General features: G+C 42.0%; 1 pseudogene; it reads left to right on the plus strand.

The window, feature by feature from the left end:
• The first annotated feature begins 8,058 nt into the window (after positions 1-8,058).
• LOC112678954 (U4 spliceosomal RNA) lies at positions 8,059-8,181 on the plus strand (annotated as a pseudogene).
• Positions 8,182-8,735: the final 554 nt, after the last annotated feature.

An 8,735-nucleotide genomic window follows, 5' to 3' on the forward strand; every position in this document is an offset into this window, starting at 1 on the left:
GGTACTGGGGGTGAGGACTTCAGCATCTATGTTGGGGAGAAGGGACATAATTCAAGCTATAACAGGCACCTAGTATATTCCAGAACTTGTAGATACTGCGAATATAGCAATGAAAAAAGAAAAAAAAAAAAAAAACAGTCTCTGGTATCATGGAGTTTACACTGTGGTTGGAAAAGATGAGAACTATAAGAAGGGCCAGGCAACGAACAGTGCCATGAAGAAGGATAAACAACGCTAAGAGGGTTGAGCATCATGGAGGGCATGGTGCGATGGTGTGGCTGTTTTATATCAGGTGATCAGGAAAGACCAGTCTGTTAAGTTGAACTCCAACAGGAGACCTGAAAAGGGATGAGGTATAAGGACACATCAGACAGAGAGCTCTGGGCAGAAGGACGAGAGGCTCAAGGCCCTCAAGATGGAGTGCCCGGCTTCTTAAGACTTGACCTAGAGGCTAGTGTAGCAGAAGAGAAGGTAGTGGGGAGTGTGGCCGGAGGAGACGGGGTCGGAATGGGACGGGGCTGCGGGTGTGGCACAGAAGAGCCACGGTGAGGTTCCCTTGGCTTTTGCACTGAGCTCTATGGTGTCATAGGCCACTCAGGCCGCTGTAACAAAATACCACCGACCAGGTGGCTTATAAACAACAAAAATTTATTTCTCACAGTTCTGGAAGCATAATGCCTGAGATCAGGGTGCCAGCATGGTTGGGTGAGGGCCCTCTTCTGAGTCACAGAATACTCCTTGTGTTCTCATATGCTGGAAGGGGAAAGGAGCTCTCTATAGCTTCTTTTATAAGGGAATTAATCCCATACATGAGAGCTCCACCCTCATGACCGCATTGCTTCCCAAGACTCCACCTCCCAACACCATCACCGTGGGGGTTAGGATTTCAACAAATGAATCCGGGGCGGGGTGGGACGGGGGGGGGGGGGGGGACACAAACATGCAGACCATAGTGGATGGGAAGTGTCTGGAGTGCTTAAAGCAGAAGAAGTGAATCCGACTTAATGTTTTAGAAGCATCACTCCAGTTTCTCAGTGAAAAGAGACTGATAGCTGGTCAGGGATGGGGCAAGGGTAGCAGCTGTGACCCTAACTTTTCATGGAGAACTGGGTATTCTTCAACCCCTTAGGCTCATGCAGGGAGAGTTCAGTGTCTTGCTCTTTCTTCTAGAAACAGGATCTGTATTTCTTGTGGGGGTACCTATTCCACGTGGGGCGGGTGTTGTTGACCCTCCCAACCCTAGCCACATGAGTAGACATGGTTTCAGGTCTGGCCAATTAGAGAACTGCCCGGCTCTGCTTCCATTGCTCACAGAGGAGGCTGGACCACCTGGAAGCTGAGCCACGCCCGTCCTAGTAGGGTCCTATCTGATGGGCTTGCAAGGCAGGTGGGAGCCTGGAGCTTCTGGGGCTGTCATGCTCACCACCTAGATAGAGTTTGTCTAAGAGATAAGCAAACAAGCCCTTCCCTTGAGCCCTCACCAAGTGAGGACCATTCCAAGAGCTACATGTAGAGCACACTCTTTAAATCCTCACAACCGCTGTACGACGTGTGTGATATTGTTACACCATTTAACAGATGAGGAATAAGGAAGGCATGAGCACGTTATGGAAAAACCTCAAGATTGTAATGCTGGGAAGTATTACAATAATCAATAATTCAAACCAATAATCTTTGGTTCTAAGAACCCAAGTTCTTGTTGGCAAATTGAACACCAATAAAAAATAAATTTATTATTAAAAAAAATAAGAACCCAAGTTCTTTTTTTTTTTAAGATCTTATTTATTTACTCATGGGGGGGGGGGCAGAGGGAGAAGCAGGCTCCCTGCAGGGACCCTGATGCAGGACTTGATCCCAGGACCCCAGGATCACGCCCTGAGCTGAAGGGAGACACCCAACGGCTGAGCCACCCAGGCATCCCAAGAACCCAAATTCTTAATCCCCACTCTAGTTTAGGGAAGATCTCAGGACTGCAAGGGAGAAGAGTCCTTAAAGATTACTTAGTCCAGTGGTCCTCAACTCTAGCAGACTAATGTTCTTTTTTATAACAAATATCTTCTGACATCTCATTTAGCATTCTAAAATGAATTCCACAGAAATATAGTTTCCCTGCACACATAATTTTTAAATAGCTAATACCCTTCTCTAATTATAATACAGAGTGAAAATTAAAAGAAAATAATTTATAATTTAAAAAGACATGCATTTCACTATATAAATGCTCAAGTGTGGCTATTCCAGAAGACATAAAGTCAGACGTCTATATCGAGAAAGATGGTGGTTTTTGAAATGGGCAAAAAAAGTGTGCTATTTGGCACACTTTTCCGGTTCATCTCTACTTTTCATTTGTTGCCTTTGTGCTAACAACTCTATGCAAAAGAAAAACTGCAGCGCTGCCTGTGGTTCTCACTCATAGAAAGGCAAAATGTGTCTAGTAGAATATAACTAACCTATCATTTCCCTGTGGATACTGATTTAAAAAAAAAAAAACTAAAGATTTTATTTACTCATGCATGAGAGACAGAGACAGAGACACACACACACACACACACAGGCAGAGGGAGGAGCAGGCTCCATGCAGGGAGCCCGACATGGGACTCAATCCTGGGTCTCCAGGATCATGCCCTGGGCCAAAGGCAGGTGCTAAACCACTGGGCCACCCGGGGATCCCCCAATACTGATTAGTTTTGCATCTATTTCTCCACTTACAAATTTATCTCAGCAATTAATTGATGAGCTAAGTAAGATTCTTTCACACAGGCTGTATTAGTCAGGGTTCTCTAGAGAAACAGAATAGGAGATATATAAAGAAATCTATATCTACAGATACATAGGTCTACATGTATCTATATCTACCTATAGTTATGTAAATATCTATTTGAGATTTATGGTAGGAATTGGCTCACATGCTTATGGAGGCCAAGAAGGCCCACAATCTGTCATCTACAAGCTGGAGAATCAGAAAAGCTGGTGGTGTAGTGCAGTCCAAGTTTGAAGGCCTGAGAGTCCAGAGTTGATTCTCTGAGTCCTAGCCGGAGTCCACAAGCCTAAGCACCAGGAGCACCAATTTTCTCTTGTCCCAGGGCAAGAGAAAATGCATGTGTCATCTCCAGCAGAGAAAGTGAACTTACCCTTCCTCCACCTTCTATTCAGGCCCTCAGTGGTTGGCTGACTTAGCAGCATTGATGAGAGTGGTCTTCTTTACTCAGTTTACCAACTCAAATGCTAATCTCTCCCAGAAATACGCTCTCAGATGCATCCAGGAATAATGTTTTACCAGGTATCTATCTGGTCATCCTTTAGCCCAGTCAAGTTAATACACAAAACTAACCATCACACAGGTTCATGTTACAAATGAATGAACATCATAATTGCAAGTACTTTCAAAAACTAGCCTTCAACAACACGCCTGTAAAAATACTTTGTAAAAATACTACAAAAAGGGAGTTAGAGATCAGACCACTGAAGACGCAAACACCAGTTCAGTATTGCTGTCGGTGATGTCATTTTCCAAAATAGTGAAATTCTTGGTAAAGTACTGAATAAAACAAAGCACCATCTTCTCTCAATATGCGCAGCAAGATCAGTCTTGAAAAAGTCTTATATTTACTAAAGCTAGAAGTATTTGTGTGCATATGTGTACATATAGTCAAGTTTAGATTCTATGTGTAGATAATTATACATATTTGAGTTTGATTCTAAGCTTGGATAACTATAAACAGTTTTCCACCTACATGAATGTCCAAGCCATTAGGAAGTTGTGTGGGTATGAGATCATTCTCCATTGTGCAAGAATGGGAAAAGCAGGTCACTTAACATCGCCGGCCTCTACCACAAGCCACTAGTTCACCCCCAACTGCTGTAACAACCAAAAACCCCCCAAATTTCCAGGACCCACCACAGAGGGTACTGCCCGTCTTGAGGACCACTGATCCAGTCCAAACACACACTTCTGGTTCTTAATCCTCCTCTGTAACACCTTAAGCACCCATTCAATAAATATTTGTTGAATGAATAAAAATATGAATGAAGGAAAGTGTGGAATTGTTGACTAGTAAAAGTCTAGAAAGTAATTATCAGTAAACAAATTCCTTTTATAGGCATAGAAAGTTTCCTGAGGCAACCATGCACTTCCAATATTTGTTTTTTATGGACTCTTAGACTACTTAATCCTTTTTTGAATTCAAAGAAACTTTAAGTTCGGTAGAGAAGCACTAGTGAGTTACAGCCACGCAACTAAACCATGAGGGAACCTTATTTATTCTTGTCTTCTATCTCTTTCTTCTCAATCTTACTGGCAAAGCCCTAAGTCCATACCTCATATCATAAAATGTCGCTGTCTCTAGCATCCACATCTTCAAAAAGCAATGAAAATCCCCTGGCCCTCTTCTAAATGCTCTATTGAGAGCTCCCAATTGCCTTCTTCACAATAATAAAACCCTAGTAAAGGCTTTGAAGCCTTCCATGGATCAATTCTTCTCACTACCAGCCCTGGCCTCTACTCTCCACCCTATTCCAGCAACATTGGCTACTCCTCTGCCTCTCTGCCCTCATGGTGAGGTCTTACTCCTTCCCAAATTCAAATACTGCTTTGAGAACAGCTCAGCCAATGCTATTCACACAAATAGTCCTCAAAACTGTGCATTAGAAACATCTGAGAAGTTTCTAAAATTGTGTTAGTGAAGGAGTACATGGTGGCCCAGTTGGTAGAGCATCCGACTCTTGGCTTCTGCCCAGGTCATGATCTCAGGGTCGTGAGATGGAGCCCTGCCTGAGGCTCTGTGCTCAGCAGGGGGTCTGCTGGAGATACTCTCTCCCCCCAACCTCTGCTCCTCCTCCCGCTTGTACTCTCTCTCTAAAATAAATAAATCTTTTAAAAAATAATAAAACAAAATCTTATTAGTAGGATCCACCCAGGACCCATTAAACTAGGCTCTCGCTGGAGCTAGAACGTAGGCACGACTATTTTAAAACTCTTAGAGATTCCCGGTGCTCAACTAAGCCTGAGAACCACTGCCCAAATGCCACGCACTACACCTGTATCTTATTAAGCTTGAGCTCTATCTGTTGCGCCTGTAAACGGTTTTCTGGCATCGACTTACTCTCTCCCTCCTCAGAAAGACAGGAAGCTCACAAGACCTCTCAAACTCAAATCACCTGGGGATCTTGTTCAACTGTGAATTCTGATTCAGGAGGCCTGGTGTGGGGGCCCAAGATTCTGCATTCCCAACAACCTCTGAGGTGTCCCAAAATATGCTTATGAAATATAACCACATGTAATACTCCTATGTTATATAACATGAATTCCTCTCAAGCGAAGAACTTCAAGGCATAAAGAAGGAGAAGCCTGTTCCTTACCCGGTTCTCTGAGAAGATGACTTGAAGTCCTCCTAGGGGCATGTATTTTTTTTACTGCACCTACACCTAAATAAATCATTTGATTGAAAATTATTACAGTAAAAAGAAAGTACAATGTGACACCACACCCATTAGGATGGCTACAACCAAAATTAATGTAAAATAACAAGTGCTGGTAAGGATGTAAAAAAATCAGGACCTTCATACACTGCTGGTTTGAATAGAAAATGATGCAGCTTCTTTGGAAAACTCTCTTCAAATAATTCAACATGGAGCAACATATGACCCAGCAATTCCACTCCTAGGGATATGTCCCAAAGGATTAAAAACTAGTATTGAAACAAAGCGTTAGGGGGATCCCTGGGTGGCTCAGCGGTTTAGCGCCTGCCTTTGGACCAGGGCGTGATCCTGGAGATCCGGGATTGAGTCCTACATCAGGCTCCCTGCATGGAGCCTGCATCTCCCTCTGCCTGTGTCTCTGCCTCTCCTATCTCTGTCTATCACAAATAAATAAATAAATAAATAAATAAATAAATAAATAAATAAATAAGTCTTTAAAAAAGTATTATACATGATTATTCATAGCAGCACTATTCACAGCCACTAAAAGTTGGAAATGACCCAAATATCTGCTGATGAACGGATAAACCAGATGTGGTATATCCATACCACAAAGTATTATTCAGCTACATAAAGGAATGAAGGGCTGATCCATGCTACCACATGGATGAACCTCAAAAACATGCTAAGTGAGAGAAGCCACACACAAAAGACCATATATGGTATGATTCCATTTATACAAAATACCGAGAATAAAGCATCCATATAGATAGAAAGATTACCGGTTGCCAGAAACTGGGAAAAGGGGAACTGGGAGTGACTGCTTAGTGGGTGCAGGGCTTCCTTTCGGTGTAATAAAAATATTTTGGAACTAGATGGAAGTGGAGGTTGTACAACATTGTGAAAGTACTAAATGTCGCTGAATTGTACGGTTTATTTTTTTGAGTTGACACACAATGTCATGCTAGTTTCAGATGCACAGCATAGTGACTCAGCAACTCTGTGTGTGATCCTGTGCTCACAAGTGTAGCCACCATCTGTCAACCTACGATGCTATCACACTGTCCTGGACTGTGCTGTGATCCCTGTAGTGTGCCTTTTACCCCTGTGACTTGGTCATTCCATAATTAGAAACCTGTAACTCCAATTCCTTTTGACTCATTCTGCCCGTTGTCCCACCCCTACACTATGTACCTTAAGGGGATTACTTTTATATTACATGAATTTAACTTCAATAAAAATTTACAAAACCACGGACTGCATGTGAGATTCAGTGATTTATCAATAAAGACCTGGACTACTAGATAGGAAAGAGTTATTGACCTACTCTTTGCCTAATTGTCCAATCAGCATCTGTGCTAATGGGCACCACCTCTTCCTGTTCAAGTCCAGGAACTCTGTCTCTAGGCTCTTCATTGTCAACTGCGCCCTTGCTGGCTAATTTCGTGTCTTCCACCATGAGGCAAAAAGTAGCCCCATCGTTTTTACTCGCAGTACCATGGCTTCTCAGAGCCTGTGTGTATTTAAACATTTTAGATCTTGCCCCTGCATTTATTTGATGACGATTACCTCAAAATCCTGTGAATATTGGCTTCGATGACTCACTCCAAGGTTGCTACTGCACCTAATTCATGGATGATGACCACAAATACAAGTCTTATCCAGAGTATGTTGGCAATAATTTGTTTTCTGATCATGTTAAATTTACTTTTCAGAATTTTGTAGGATAAACAGAACAACACATCTTCCAACCATGTCTGTGCCTGTATCTTTTATACTGTAGTCTCCGCGTTTCTGCAATGTGACTTTTTCAGTCACATTGGCTACACCCCTGCTTTTCACAGACTGCCACCAACAAAGAGGGTAAGAAGGGCCTCTGAGCAGACTGATAAAGAGTGGTCTCATTCACAAAAGAAATGTCATTCCTTCACCTTGAGCAGCTTGAGACTGACCTGGGAAAGTACGATGTCACCACCGCAAGTGGACACTACGAGAGAGGACACTTACTGGCAAGGCCACTTGTCATTGAGGAGTGATAACATTGAAAGCCCTTTAGGATAAAGGCACCAGTGCTTGCTTAGCTCTAAAAGTGGTAGTGGTTTGGGGGCAAGTATGGCCCCCTCTGCTCTCCACAAAGAAGGGATTTGCACACATCCACCTCTCTAGATTTAACAGCTTTCTTTCTCTTTAACTTGTGAGTTTACCAAACAAGACCAAGTCGTGAATCTTTAGAATTACAATCTTGGGGCTCAACCAGATTTGAGTTTCGATTTTCAAATGAATACAAATTACTGCAAATAACAAAGTAGATACTTCCAAAATGCAAGATCTTGACGGCTAAAGATCTGTCTCTCCTTCATCAATATAACATTCACATTTGCCTATTATCTTTCAAACTTAACAAGAAGCAATAATCTTCTGGACATCACAGTGGGATGAGTCCTAAAGGCAAAATGAACTTTAAAACATTCTAAAACTACTTGTTGCTATCATATTGTTAGTAGTAGAGTTGATACTATAATTAATTAATATTATAATTAATAATTATAATTAATATAATTAAGAAACTGGTGTATGCAAATGAATAATTTGAAATATAGCCTAAGAAAAAAATGGGTTGGATATTGAAAATGTGTTTAAAGCTTTGTGCAGTGGCAGTATCATAGCCAATGAGGTTTATCTGAGGCGTGATTATTGCTAATTGAAAATGTGTTTAAATGGTTAAATGTCTAGAATCATCAAATTTCTGAGAAATGTTTAAATTGCCTATGTAGTATAAAGCTGTTCTATTTGAGACATACTAGTGCAGACTATAAAAGGCAAATAAATAAGCTGCATGTATTTTTGTGCCCAAATATTTTTCTTTCTTTGTATTTTTTTGTCAGTGTAAAGTAAGAGTGAGAACAGAGTGGGAGAGAGTGTGAAAGGCCCTGACGACACAGGAAAATCACCAGGCCTTGGTGCAGGTGACCTCATATCCTCACCACATTAAGCAGGGACTTAATCATCCACCTTCCAGACTGTCATGGACTCACACAACACAAGGCTTCTAAAGATCAGACGAGGGGATCTATTCATCTCACTCCTTTTCCCAGATAAGCAAACTACAGCTTAACTAGATTATACACAAATTTATAGAACAAGGGAGCTGAGATGAAGTAGTAGCACAACCCTACCAGGACGTGGGCCTAGTCCCTGTGCCGGTCTACTGTACCAGGCCTCGCTCCATTACACCGACCACGAGGCATTTCATTGCTATGAAGAAGGGACCTGAACACAACCACCACCATTGAGTGAAAGAACAACTTTCTGTCTGG

This window comes from Canis lupus, chromosome 22 (assembly GCF_003254725.2).
Source record: "Canis lupus dingo isolate Sandy chromosome 22, ASM325472v2, whole genome shotgun sequence".
NCBI lineage: Eukaryota > Metazoa > Chordata > Mammalia > Carnivora > Canidae > Canis > Canis lupus.